The sequence below is a fragment of the Pinus tabuliformis genome, chromosome X (assembly GCF_031772625.1).
Source record: "Pinus tabuliformis cultivar Carrire ecotype Pingquan chromosome X, CPIR1, whole genome shotgun sequence".
In the NCBI taxonomy this organism is placed as follows: domain Eukaryota; kingdom Viridiplantae; phylum Streptophyta; class Pinopsida; order Pinales; family Pinaceae; genus Pinus; species Pinus tabuliformis.
In genome coordinates this window covers 1,145,230,302-1,145,246,112 of record NC_142308.1, presented here as the reverse complement: position 1 = coordinate 1,145,246,112, position 15,811 = coordinate 1,145,230,302, and positions in this window count along the sequence as shown.

Here is a 15,811-nt window from a genome sequence, read left to right as displayed (position 1 = left end):
TTTTTAAAAACCAACCCTTTTTCCATATTTCTCATGTAATATATAGGAAAAATACAATAGGTTTCAGATCCACAATTTGTGGAAAGTATTAATTACAATAATCCTCAAGATCCAAAATAAATGGATCTGAAAAACTCTTGATCCATCTTTAATCTTCTCTCCAAGTTGAATTTGATGAGGTGGCCTTCAATTGTTGACTTGGCATTTTTATAGGAAACAGAATTTCGAAAAATTTGGCAAACTCCTAAAAATAGGATCCAAAGGTGCATTCGTATATTCCAAACCATGACACATGTTAGGAAATGGAGTGAGGTTTTTTTTAATTGATCCATTATCTCAAAAAAATTCTTGTGGTTTTCCAAAATTAATCTCCATGTGTTCAGAAACTTCTTTTGAAAATAGTGACTAAACCAAGAAAATATAGAATTACAAAATCTGTAAAAATAGGCCTCAAACATTGCTCTGTAGTCTTTAAACCATGATGTCTTGCTAAAATATTAAAGAGGATTTTTGAAATCCGCTCGTTCCCAAGAAAAACACTTTTGTTTTAATTCATCACCACCTGCTTGGAAAATTTCTTTGAACATGGTAACTAAAACAGGAAAAAACATAGTGTTGTCATTTCTTCTTAAATCACTTCTCTCCTTTAGTTGGTAAATTTGTTCCCTTTCAAGGTTGTTTTTCCTTATGTTGACTTGTATTCTATGCACTTCCTCAGCCACAAAAACTTCTGATATATGACCACAGTATATCAAAAAAAATTATTACTTAAAGATTAAATTGAGTAGGACAAAATGTTGAGGGACCATTAGGGTTTGTGCAAAAAAAGGGTTTGATGCAACAAAATTAGGGTTTATGTCATACTCTGCCCCTGAAGTCAACTGATCATTTCTCTATGTCTTCTGCAACTTGAGTAAGGATGTCTAGCTTGTTTTGTCTCCTTGTCACCCTTCTAGTGAGTTTTTGTGTACTTTTGTTAGCTTTTAGGGTTTTTTCTTCTTTCTATCAACATGCTTTGTTTTCCTCTGTCTCTTTCTTCTCTTTGAATTTTTCATAATCTCCTCTTCTACATCAATAATCATTGTTTCCTTTAGCATAGGTTTCATTTTATCCTTGAAATTTAATCTCAGCTTATTTTTGGGGCGATTGTGAGGTTTTTTGCAATAAACCCTAGGTTTCATCTTTGCTTCTTCATCCTCTGTTACCATATTTTGTTTTCCCTTTTTTAATTTGTTCTATTTTATGTTTTTTAAACCATCTCTCACCCTCAATTGGAAAACTTTTGGCCTCTGCAATGGATTCCTATGTGACTAGGAATTGGAATGTCCTGATTCTAGTTGTGTTTCCATTGAAGGAGAAGATAAAATCATGGCACCAACTAAGATTATGCCCATTGAAACACTGAAATACTGGCTCCCAACCTGCTTTTCTGAAAAGATCCAACATTTAGGGGTATACTTCAAAATACATGCCATCAGGTTCAAACCTCTTTGCATGACCAGACTGAACCATCTTGCAAAATTCCTATACCTGCAAAGACTTTCACTAACCTTGAAATACTCTAACTAAAAGCTACAAGACACTCAGTAACCTTCCTACACATGAAAACTGCAAATCTGGGTTTGCTGGAAAAGTTTGTTTTAGGGAAAACATGACAGATTAGGGTTTGTTCTTTAATGACATTATTGGAAATGAAAATTTTGCAGTTTGCATATCATTATGGAGGAGGGATAATACTTTATTAATAAACAATTATGCACTCAAAATAATTGGATTAAAGAGTCGAAAAGTGATTTTTAAATTTTTTCGAAACATGATACGAAAACATTTCGTAGCATCAGCTGAACTTTTACTATAGGGCAAAGCGTTGCGAAAAATTTAGCATAAGCTTAGGGATAGGTGAAAGAAGTTTAATGACACATATTCCTATGCTTAACTACTAAAATAAAAAAAATACAATACCTCATTTACATAGTTATGACCTTGCAAAAGATGGGTTGATAACATTGCCTTGAAATGCAAGTGTAAATGTGATGCTAATAGGTGCTTGACCTAAAAATAAATTGACCTAGGGCATGAAGCCCATGCTATAAAATCACAATAATAAATTTCTTTTCTCTTTTATGCCAAATACATAAAATCGAGAATACATAAGATTTATGAAGAGTGAACCTATTTATGTATTCCAACAATTCCTTATAGATTTTTATTAACACATAAGTAATGTAAATTAATGTGAAAATTCAAATGGACATACATATGGAACTTAATTGTACTAACATAACGTAAAATGACTAACTTAATTAATTGGTATATAAGGGATGTTAATGGGATGTCAACTGGACTAAATTGGATTATTACATTTTATTTATAATAAAAATTTCAAAGAAAAAATATGATATCATATGTACATAAACGAACGTAGAAGAGAGGCTAAATATACACTAAGTGAATTTAAAAAAACTTAATTACAAAATAAGATGGAAAAAATATAGAAATAACTTGAAATTTGCAGTTGTTAATGGAATCAAATTGAAATCAATAGACACAAATTTCTTCTACTCAATCTGTGGAAGGGAAAACATACAATAGAAACACATGCAATCATTCAATCGTAATGAACATAGTATTTTTATTGGGGAACCCAACTGGGAAAAAACCTATCCCCTGTTCATATTATACATATAAGACAATGATCAGTTACAATGACAACTTCAATCCTTCATTAGGGGAATTTTTAGGTCTAAAATGGGCCTCCTAAGGATATTATAAAATAATAGTGGAAATAATAAAATAAGATTAGATTACATCATCAAATTTTGGAGGGAAAAATGAAAAAAATATTTTTTCAACTCGTGTTTTCAACTTATCTCCCCATGGGTTTCCTCAAATTTCGAGCAGAAAAACTTGTTGGATGCATAATTTGATTCCTCATCCAAGGAGTACCCATGTTGCATACTTTCGATGGACCCTGCTACATGAAAAATTAGAAATATATGAAAAATGTGATTGCAATGGCGTAGTTTCATGTATTTCTCATTTTTCGTGTAGCAAGGTCCATCAAAAGTATGCAACATGGGTACTCCTTGGATGAGGAATTAAATTTGCATCCAACAAGTACTCCCACTCAAAATTTGAGTAAAACCTTAGGGATATTAGTTGAAAATGCGAATTGAAAAAGTAGTTTTATGATTTTATTATTTTTTAATATTTTTATTTTTTTACTCCGAAAATGGTGAATCATCCCCCATGGTTGACATCATCATCTTGAATCCTATTGGTTCTTATAAAGTTTATTTTGGTTGTAAATTTTTATTAGGAGGCCCATTTTAGACCTCAAAAATCCCCTAATGGAAGCTCAACTTGCATTGCAATATTGATCTCCTACTCTGGCCAACACTTAGCCAAAATAGGCCTCCAACTTCCTCTTATTTCCTTGCGCAATTCTTGCTCCTAAATAATAGGAAACTCCTATTTCCTTGTGCAATTACCAAGGAAATTAGCTCACCTACTACATGCAAACTCTGTACACTCACTAGTATACAATAATAATTACATTGATGCATTTTTCCTCCACTCAACTAGGCAATTTGAATTGTATGCATGACTAGGGCTATTCTTAGTAAATTGACTAGTTAACTGAGAGATTAGTGAGTTAGCAATAGTTACAACTACTCAACTAAAATCATGCTAACTCTATTCATGACTAGAGCTCAGATAAATGAGTTTCACTAACTATACTCCTCTATATTTCTAGATCTTAGAGATCAACTCATGCACAACTCTACTTCTCACCCACAAACTCAAATTGATTGACTTAACTAAGTGACTTGGCAATGCCACTCCTACTAACTACAACTCAAGTCATCCTCCTGATGTGGAAAATCAAATTTCTCCATTTGACTAAGTTACAAGTCAAATTAAGCATTTTCTTGCTACAATTTAATACTCCCTCTTAGTAAGAAAAGGGTTCTAAACAACTCCTATCCTAATCCTGTCGAAACTGAACTTGCCGATTGATTTTCAAAGAGTTTGATACAACTTTGATTGTCATAGTGGATCAAAGTAGGCTCCATCCCATGACTAAAGAGACCAACCAGGATCTTCCTCATCCAAATGGCCTCACATGTTTCTTGAAGAGCATCCATATACTCGGACCCTACTAAGCTGAGTGCTACATATCTCTATTTCATGTTGTAGTAAGAAACTACTATTGACCCAGCACTAAAGATTTCTCTCGATGTGCTCTTCCTATCTAAGGGACTCCCTAACCAAACTACATCTATGAAGCCTTGGTGCTTCACTCCATCTATTTTCTTGTAACATAAACCAAAATTTGTTGTGACTCTGAGATTTCTAAGAACATGTTTTGCTTCTTTCCAGTGAATCTTGGTAGGCTCCACCATAAACTGACTAAGTTGATTAATTGTAAAACAAATGTTGGGCCGTGTGTTCACTAAGTACATCAAGGACCCTACCAATTGTCTATATATAGTGGCATCTACTTCCTCTCCTATAGAACCATCATCTTTTCTCTAGTTAGTAGCTATAGGAGTGTCCATGGACTTGTAATCCTGCATCTGAAATATCTGAAGGATTTTAGAGGTGTACTTCCCCTTACCAACAAATATCTCTCCATCTCCCTGCCACACCTCCAAGCCTAGGAGGTCGTGTATCAAACCCATGTCCTTCATCTTGAACTCTCTTGCAAGGTCCTCTTGTAATATTGGATCAACCTCTCATATCCTGTCAATTTCAAATAATCTACGTACATGATTAAGATGAGAAGACTGCCATCAACCAAAATGTAGTAGATATTTGCATCTGCTTCACTCTTAGTGAAGCCTAATCCACTGAGATACTAATCAATGTGAGTGTACAAAGCACGAGGTTCCTACTTGATAAGATAGAGGGCTCTCTTAAGTCTACACACATGTGTCTCCATATCAATTGTCTCAAACCCCTCAGGTTGCTTTGTAAATTTCTTCCTCAACCACTCCATTGAGGAAGTTAGTTTTAACATACATTAGGTGGATGCCCCACCCAAACTATGTTTCCAATACACGTATGGTTTTTATATATGAGTATCTTGCCACAGGGGCAAATGTCTCCTCATAATCAATCCCCTCCACCTGTGAGAATCCTTTTGCCACAAATCTGGCCTTGTACTTCTCAATACTACCATCAACTGCATGTTTCACCTTACACATCCACCTAGAGCTAATAACAGATTTTTCCTCAAGTTTAGGCACAACCTCCCAAGCATCATTCTTCATTATGGAGTCATATGCCTCCACCATGGCATCTACCCACACCTTCTAGGAAACACCCTCTTCAAAATAAGATGGATCATAATCAATCAACTTTGGCATGAGTGCCATATATCTGGTATATTTTTGTGGTTATCTCTTATGTCTATGCAAGGAGATAGGAGCTCCAACCTGCTCTTGAGCTTCCTGCACCAAGATTTCTACCTCCCTAGTTCTCTTCCTCCCTTCTCTGGAAGGCTCTCTATGATTGGGTGCCTCCACTTGGCCTGCTCTCTTCTCCTCCACATGTGGCTACTCCACATCATCCTCCTAGAATGTCCTCTTTCCTTTGAGAAAGATATGACTTTATGGATCTGAATGATGCTCCTCCTTTGTAACTATAATCTCCTCCTCTGGTGGAATGCTCAACTCTCACTTTAAAGACCTCCTCATCAGATCTCAAATCCCTCATCATAACATTCATCTTGAGTGAGGGAATGTACGCCTGGTAAACATGAGGTGTCTCAGTATATCCTACAAATATCCCCCTCTCTACAGTGGGCTCCAGCATTTGTGTGCTATCTTTGGAGACATTACAATAGATTATGGATCCAAAAATGTGCAATTGGGAGACATTTGGCTTCCTCCCAGTGAAAGCCTCTTCAAGTGTAACCATTCCAAGAATTTTTTGATAATTCGTGTTTTGCAAATAAATAGTTGTATTGCAAGCTTCTACCCACAAGGATAGTGGCAATCCCTGGTCATGCAACTCCTACAATGCTTCCATTTTTCCTCTCTGCAACCCCATTTTTTTGTGGGTTGTGGGGTGGAATCATATCCCTTCTAATACCCTCCTTGGCACATAATTATGTGAAGGCATTAGACACATATTCTCCTCCATTATCACTTCTCGGGGATTTAATTTTCTTTCCAGTCTCATTTTCAACTAAGGCTTTAAATTCAACAAACTTTGAATAAACCTCATATTTATTCTTCATAAAATAGATCCAACATATATGAGAAAAATCATCTATGAATATCACATAATACATTTGCTTTATAATTGAGACTATGGGAAATGGTCCACACACATCTGAGTGAACTCACTCCAATATGTATCCAACTCTTCTATCTCGACCCTGGAAGGAGGATTTAACATATTTCCTAAGAGTGCATCCCTTGTAGACATCATGCTGATCAAGGGTTCATTTTGGAAGACCATTGTATATTTGCTACATTATTTTCAAAGCTTCATCTTGTAGGCATCCCATACGCCTATGCCAGAGCTCTCCAACATATGGGCCCTGAACATTCTCTCCCTTGATACTCAATGTAGTGCATGATCCAACTATAGCTTGTAGATATTTTTAACCTGAAAACCAATTTTTTTTACTTGTCCAGTAGCAACATGCTTCAGATATGCCTTCCCTCTACTAAACACCGCATCATATCCTCTATCTTCAATAAAAGCTACAAAAATTAGATTTTTCTTCAAACCAGGAACATACATTAGATTTTATAGGTGAATATGGGAGTCTGGATCCCTGTTGAAGGTGACAGTTCCAATCCCTTTGGTACTATACCTCCCATCATCCCAAGCTCTATGTGTAATTGTAGGTCATTCTCCTCTAAGATATAGAAGAACTCCTTATTTCTTTTCATATGAAATGAAGCACCAAAGTCTATGTACCATACAATACCTCATACAGTACTTATTATGCATGCAATGAGGGTGAAATCCAACTCATTTTTGATGTGAGAGCATCCCCTCCTTCCTCTCCTATAGGCTTCTTATTCGATTTCTTATGTGGAAACTTGGTTGCATAGTGTCCATACTCGTGGAAATGAAAGCATTTAATTTTATTGAGGTATTTCTTCTTTCCATGATTTTGGCTGGAGTCTACCTTTCCTTGGGCCTTCTTTCCTTTGGCTTTCTTTCCTTTGGCTTTCTTTTCTTTGCCTTCTAAAGCAAAGTTTTCTTCCTTGTCAACTCTAGATGTGACACCATCTCTAGTGTTTCTTTTAATCTCCTTCTGCACCAAGTTATATCAAAGTCTCCCCCAATATAGGATCTTATCTCTTCCATTAATGGAATCCTAATAGTTGTGCTAGGATTTCAGAAGACCAAGGAGTGATAAGCTCACATGTTCAGATGATTGCACATTCTCTCCAACTCCTCCAAGTTCATCTCTGACCTGAGTAAATCTGGATAGGTAATGAACAACAATTTCATTTTTTCCCATTTGAATGTTCTTGATATTATCTCTCAATGCTAACTTCCTAGTGTCATTATTTATTTGGAATAGATTTGTGAGTGTTTTCCATATAAATTTGAAACCACATGATCTCTGACTCCCTCAAGGATAATCCTCCTGCCTTTTGTTGTGTATTTGTTCCACTAAGCCAGTTGTTGTGCATTTAATGTTGTTGGTTTTGGAATATTAGTTTGTGTGTACTCCAATACTCCATTTTCATCCAGCACAGCTTCCATTATGTCTTTCCAAGCACATAAATTTGAATTTCCCTCCAATGCATAATTAATCCTCAATCCATTGAAAGATAATGTTCTTGCACTAAATAAAATACATGCACCACAAATATGTTATTTGAAATTTCTTTGAGATCTAATCAGGAACCTGGTTTCTATGTAGCTTGTAGGAATTTACAGGGTAAGTTCCTTAGATAGAACACCAAAGGACACCGGTCACAAATAGATCACAAACTAGTACACCAGTATTCTTGACGTGGTTAAAACCCTCAAATAGGGAACAGTCCACGCCCTGAGCCAACATGGCCACTTCAGACAATTTATTAATGTAAAAGAAAGAAAATTTACATAAGATTCTCTCATGAATGGTTACCTAACAAATGACCCTCCATGCTCTTTAAATAGAGATCATGGACCAATCGGGTGTTAAGCCATAGGTCAAGTTTCGGTAATATCGATGAGAGAATGAATCGTCGAATGACTTCATGTCTAGAACATATCGTGACCGTTGGATTGTAAGTTACAAAAAGTACATACTAAAGAAACACACTTTACCTAACTATACACTAGACCAAGTTATACTTAATTATTTCCTATGTGTCGGAATATCCTAACATCCCCCCTTAAGAAAAACTTGGGATAGGATTGAAGGATGTACAAAGATGACACAATAGGAGAAGGAATGAGGCATTAGATCCTATTCCCCCTTAATGAAAACTTCCTGAACTCCAACCATAAATCAATGTTTAGTAAAATTCGCCTCTATGAGAGCCTTTGTAAAGATGTCTGCAACTTAATCATTGGTTGAACAATATTGCACTTCAAGAACATGGTCATGAATGAGATTTCTGATGAAGTGCATGTGTAGTTCAATGTGTTTGTTGTGTTGATGTTGGACTGGATATTTGCATAGTTGAAAGGCACTTTGATTATCACACCAAAGTGTATTCGGATGTTGTTGTTGAAAACCAAACTCTGATAGGATCTGACGAAGCCACAGGGCTTCTTTACTAGCTTCAACGGCACCACAATAGTCTTCTTCTGCTGAAAAAAGGAGAAATGGCACTTTGTTTCTTGAAAGCCCATGTAATAGGTCCAAAATTAAGAGTGAAGACATAACCTACAGTAGACTTCCAATCATTACGATCAACATCCCAATCAAAATCGGTGAAACCAACCAATAGAGGATATGCTTCTGCACTGTAATGATTCCCAAACTGAATTGTACCTCAAACATAATGAAGTCTTCTTTTAGTTTCTTTCCAATTAGTTTCATGTGGGTTTTTTATAAATGAGAAATAAGGCCAACAATAAAGGAAAGGTCAAGACGAGTATGGGTCAGATACAAATTTTTTCCAACAAGCTGATGGTATAAGGTAGCATCAACTTTAGGGAATGTACAAGTGACTGAAATTTTGGCTCCAGGCTGAAAGGGAGAAGGGGTTGGTTTATAGTCTTCCATGTGAAAGTGTGTAAAAGGTCACAGGCATATTCATATTGGAAAATGGAAATACCTTCTTTGGATTGCAAGGCTTGAAGATGAAGAAAATAATGCAAGTGTCCTAAGTTTGTCATTTCAAACTTCTTTTTAAGGCTAGACTTCACATGGTTTATAAGGTTGGGATCATTATCAGTAAGGATAAGATCATCAACATAAAGGACAAGAATGATAAGAGACTTACCCACTTTATTGGTGTAGACAATATTGTCAGAATGACACCTAGAAAAGCTAGTATCTAAAAGAAAGCTATCCATTTTGGCATACCAAGCTCGAGGGGCTTGCTTGAGACCATAAAGGGATTTCTTAAGCCGACATACAAGGCTAGAGTCTGTTTGCATAAAGCCAGGAGGTTGTTCCATATATATTTCTTCATGCAAGTCCCCATGCAAGAAGGTGGATTTAACGTCCATCAAATGGACTTCCCATTTGAAAGGGGCAGCAAGTGAAAGAACAAGGCAGATAGAGTTAATTTTGGAAACAAGGGAGAAGGTTTCAGTATAGTCAATGCCTTCAACTTGTGAAAAAACATTAGCAAAAGGACGAGCTTTATATTCATCAACTTTTCCACCTGGTCCAAATTGGTTCTGTAAACCCATTTGCATCTAACAAGTTTTTGTCCCTTTGGAAGAGGAACAAGGTCCCATGAATTATTTTCCAATAATTAATAATATTATTCATTCATAGTTGCATCCCAATATGGATGGCCTGAAGCTTATGCAAATGTGTCAGGATCATAATTCGCTGAAACTTGATCCAGTAAAGAGGAGGCCTTATTGAACTAAGAACGTGTACGACGTTGATCTGTAGGATCACCTGCAAGAGCACCTACTGCATCCCAAGTAGCCCAGACCCATTTTGGAAGTTGAGGAGCTGAAGGAGGATCCCAAGAAGGTGGGGTGGGATTTCCATTCTCATTGTCATCATCTAAAGAAGGAATATTTTCATAAGTAGAAGGGATAGAGAGAGGTGGCACACACGCCGAACTAGGTTTGTAGGCTGATATATTTTCAGCAAAATTTACATCTCTTCTAATGATAACATTTTTTGATTTAGGTTGAAGAAGTCTATATCCTTTGACATCTTCAGAATATCCAACAAAAATACATTTTTCACTCTTAGGTTCTAAGGCTTTATGTTTCTCATCTAGGATATGGGCCCATGCTTCAATTCCAAAAACACGAAAATGACTTACATCTGGTTTAATTGAGACACATTCTTCTTCTGGAGTGATATTCTTTAAAATATTATTAGGAGTGCAATTTACTATGTAATTTGCAGAGTTAATTGCTTATGCCCAAAAATTAAGACTAAGTCCTTTAGATTGAAGCATACAATTAGCCATTTCCTTTAAGGTGTGATTCTTCCTTTCAGCTACACCATTTGTTTGTGGAGTATATGGAATAGTATGTTGCAATTGAATTCCATGCTTAGTGAAAAAGTTGATGGATTTGTTGTTAACATATTCTCCGCCATTATCAGATCTTAACTTAAGAATTTGATGTCCAGATTTTTTCTCAACAAAGGCCTTAAAGGCCAAGAACATGTTAAAGACTTCACTCTTGATTTTTAAGAAGTATACCCAAGTGCATCTGGAGAAATCATCAATGAAAGTTAAGAAATACTTGTAGCTAGAGAATGAAACAATGGGAAGTGGACCACATAAATCGCTATGCACAAGCTGTAAAGGGGTTGAGGTATTCCAAGAGGCACATTTTTCAAAAATATCTCGATGATGTTTTTTGAGTACACATCCGGAACAAACACCATATCCACATGATACCATAGGAAGACCTATTACCATATTTTATTTACATAGATTTTGAGGGGAGCGATAGTTTAAGTGACCAAATCGCTCATGCCAAAGTTTGCTCACTTCATCATTATGAGCAAAAAATACCGAGGGAAGAGTTTATGGCCCAAATTTGTTAAACTTATACAACCTTGTAGAATCATTAACAATGTCAGTAGCTAAAATATGTCTAGGATTTCTTAGGTCCTTAATTACAACATCATGAGGTGAAAATTCAACGGTTTTACCTTCACCTGAATGAGTTATCTGATATACAGATAGAAGTTTGCAGGATAAGGTAGGAACACATAATACATCATTAAACTGACCATTGTCTAGATGAATTGTTCCAGTCCCTACAACACTAAGAGATCTATCATCACCAACATATATATTTTTGGTGTTACAATCATTTAAAGAAGAAAACATGGCTTTGTTTTTTGCCATGTGATAAGAAGCTCCAAATTCAATGAACCACTCATGAGAATGAGAAGAAGAAGATACCTTTAGTGCATAACCAGACCGAGATGCTTGACAACCACATGAAGAAAGTATTATTCCTAAAGATGAAGTTGAAGTTGAAGAGTGCTCCAAATGGATTTTATGCTTCTTCATTTCTGCTTCCAAGGCTTATGTTTTCTTAAAGAATTTGGATTCTATGTAGCCACCATGGTTACAAAAGTTGCAATGTCTATCAGTATTCTTCCCTTTGTTTTTAGTTGCCTTATCATTTTGTGGACTTGATTTTTCAATGTGAGACTAACATTGCTTAGGACCCTTGTTTGGTTTAGGGTCATTCTTTTTAGGATGTTGCTTCTTAGGATTCTTTGAACTTGGTTGTTGTTGAGTTGCTAAGGCTTTCTTAGAAGAGTTTTTAGTATTAACAAGACCAAGATGTAAGATTTTTTCTTGCTCTCTTATTAAAGAATCACAAAAGGCATCAAAAGAGGGGGACTTGTAGGCTTGTCCTTGAGAAATAAAGGCTTCTCTAGTGGAATGGAAGGTGGAAACAAACACAGAGTAGGTTGATCCTAACTTAGTAAGAATGGAATAGATAAGGCTACCATCTTCTTTTTTAACCTTAACACCTTCCAAGAGAAGTCCAAGGGTCTTAAACTTGGACAAAAAAATTCAATGGAAGAAAAATTACTCGGGTCCAACATAAGCAACTCATTTTCGAGTTGATGGGCTCTAATTTAATTTTTAATTCCAAAAACATTACTGAGCTTTTTCATTGCTTCATCGAGGGTATCAATTTTTGCGATATGGAATCTAAGGTCTAGAGAAATAGACATCCCTATCAACCTACGTGCTTGAACTTGCTTATTTTCCCATTTGACTTGCTTATCTTCATCTTGAATTTTAGACTCTTGGCCTGAGGCTATTCTATAAATACCTTTACTTCTAAGTAAATCCACCATGTAGGATAACCATTGGAAGTAGTTGGTGTTGTCAAGAATAACTAGGCATGGACTTTCCATTTTAAAAGAAACTAAATTTGTATATGTTGAAACTAAGTGTTCAAATGGAATCATCTTGAAAAATTAGGCCGATTAAAAAAAACGACTCTAAAAATGGCTTTCGGATGAAGAAGTTACAGTTTTTTGAAGAAAAGTTGTTGAAGATGCCAACAAACCACGAGAATGTTTGGAAGTTGATGATAATGTTATATTTTAAAAAAATTCCCCCTTTTCCAAACTTAATCTAATTATCTCACTTTTAAAAAAAAGATTACTTTATGTGACCACTTTTATAAATAAGTGAAATTCACTTTTACAATGGTACTTTATGAACTATCCACTAAATTGTAACTTAAATAAAAGATAAAGTGACTTTAGAATTAGAAGTGACTCACTTTTTATAATGGGTGAGAACACTTTTACATAAACAAATGGATGCAAAAATATAATATTTACCTCAATGCATGTCCTACAAACAATAAGGATTTAAAGAGTTTTGTTATGAATAAGTTTCGTAAGTGTATATGGGGAAAAGAGTTGGGTAGAAAGAAGAAATACTATGTTCAAGAATTCAATCCCACTTGTGATCTCTAACAAAAATAGTACATTGGAGATAGCATTCCATGGAGATAAAAGATTCTTATTGCTCAATTAAGAACTAACTCGCATCAACTATGGTGTGAAACAGGTATATGGAAAAGACCTAAAGAAGCTTGGGAAGAATGGGTGTGTACATTTTTCATGTCAGGGGTAGTGAAATCAAAAAAACATTTCATTTTGGAATGTGATGCTTTCAGAGACACTAGAGACAGTTACAGCAGTGTTAACATCAATTCCTTGGCATTGTCTTTTCAGTGAATGGATTGTTAGAAGGTTGGGTCAGCTCATTATTAATTTGAATAATAAGAGGATTGAATTGGAAAGGAAAAAAATCACGAAAGCTAGTGGTCCCATAGACTATGTTTAGTCTCATCAACGTTAAAATTTCATTTCATTTAAAGTAAATTTAAAACATAAGATACATGTGTTTTTTGAAAAAGTAACTCAACAAAAAGAAATACTTGAACCCAAGACCTATATTCTTATAAAGTAACTTTAGACCAAGTGAGCTATTTTAAAAGGTTAGTAATGGAAAGGAGGAATGGTTTTTTTTTTTTTCGCTCACTGAAGCTTTAGGGTGCATGCTTACTTGCAAATCCCCTTTTTGTCTACAAAACAAAAAAGCAACCACACAAACCAAACAAACAAGAAAAAGTATCCAAGCCTTACGGCTTACAGTTAAATTTGGCCAGAAACTAGATATTTTCCTCCATGTTTATGATTTTCGAAGATCACACTAAGGCGCAGCGGAAAAGAGCATACGCATGAGAAAAATTCTTTCTTTCTATTTTTGGTTTGTCCAGATCGCACAGATTTGCAGGGTAAAGAGCATACACTGAAATGAAAAGTATAGATCCGGTAATAAAAAATATATAGATGACTATAAACCAAAATAAATGGAGAGATAAATAACAATAACTGTAAATAAATATTGTACACCTCCAGATCTTAAATATGACATAGATAGGGCTACCTGAAACCTTTTCGCATGAGATGAAAGGGGTTCCTCACTGGAACAGATGCTCCTAGCATAATAGAGTAGTCCTCTTGGCCCAAAACAGTCAAAAATAGTAGATGTAGGAAATGACAGTCGGATGCAGTTGTACTGGCTTCAGATTTGGATCACCAATGGATGCAGCCCTCGAATAGCTCTGATACGATGTAGGAATTTACAAGGTAAGTTCCTTAGATAGAACAATAAAGGACACTGAAACATCTCACAGATCAGTACACCAGTATTCTTGACGTGGTTAAAACCCTTAAAGAGGGAAACAGTCCACTTTCTGAGCCAACACGGCCACTTCCTACAATTTATTAATGTAAAAGAAAGAAAATTTACATAATATTCTCTCATGAATGGTCACCTAACAAATGACCCTCCATACTCTTTAAATAGAGATCATGGACCAATCGGGTGTTAAGCCACGGATCAAGTGTCTGTAATACTGATGAGAGAATGAACCGTCAGATCACTTCATGTCTAGACCATATCATGATCGTTAGATTGTAAGTTACAAAAATTACACACTAAATAAACACACTTTACCCAACTATACACTAGATCGAGTTATACTTAATTATTTCCTAAGTGTCGGAATATCCTAAAATAGTTTTCAATAGCTCTGATAACATGTAGAAATAACTCAAAATTTGCAGTTTCTAATAAAATCAGATTGAAATCAATAGACACAAATTTATTCTACTCAATCTTTGGAAGGGAAAAGATAAAATAGAAACACATGCAATCATTCAATCATAGTGAACACAATATTTTTACTAGGGAATCCAATTGGGAAAACCCCTCCTCCATTTGTATTATATCATATGAGACAATGATTAATTACAATGATAGATTCAATCCTTGAAGCTCAACCTACACTGCAATATTGATCTCTTGCACTACCTACTCTAACCAACACTTAGCCAAAATAGGCCTCCAACTTCCTCCTATTTCCTTGCGCAATTCCTGCTCCTAAAAAATAGGAAGCTCCTATTTCCTTGTGTAATTCTTGAGAAAATTAGCTCACCAGCTACATGTAAACTTTGTACACTCACTAGTACACAATAATGATTACATTGATGCCTTTTTCCTCCACTCAACTAGGCAATTTGAATTGCATGCATGACTAGGGATATTTTTAGTAAATTAACTAGTTAATTGAGATATTAGTGAGTTAACAATAGTTACAACTACTCATTTGAATTCATACTAACTCTATTCATTACTAAAGCTCACATAATTGATTTTCACTAACTATAACTCCACTAGATTGCTAGATATTAGCAACCAACTCATGCACAACTCTACATCTTGCCCACAAACCCGAATTCCCTAATTTAACTAAGTGACTAGGCCATGTCACTCCTACTGATTGCAACTCAAGTCATCTTGCTGATGTGGAAATTCAAACTTCTCCATTTTACTAAGGCACAAGTCAAATGAAGCCTTTTCTTGCTACAATTTAACATGCAAGGGAGACTCAAACATAGTGATATTTAAGGAAGATGCAGGAAAGTCACATGTAATTTGCAGTGGAGATATGGCGGGGACGCATTAGGAAATTGAGAAGATGCAATAGCATTGCCATTTATATGCCAAGAAATATGCCCCAAGGGCACAAATTTGATGCAAAGAATAAGAAAAATATTCTCAGTCAACATAAATTAAATGCATGAAGGATGCAAAAAAACTCCAAAACATGCTAAATAGATGCAGAAATTGAT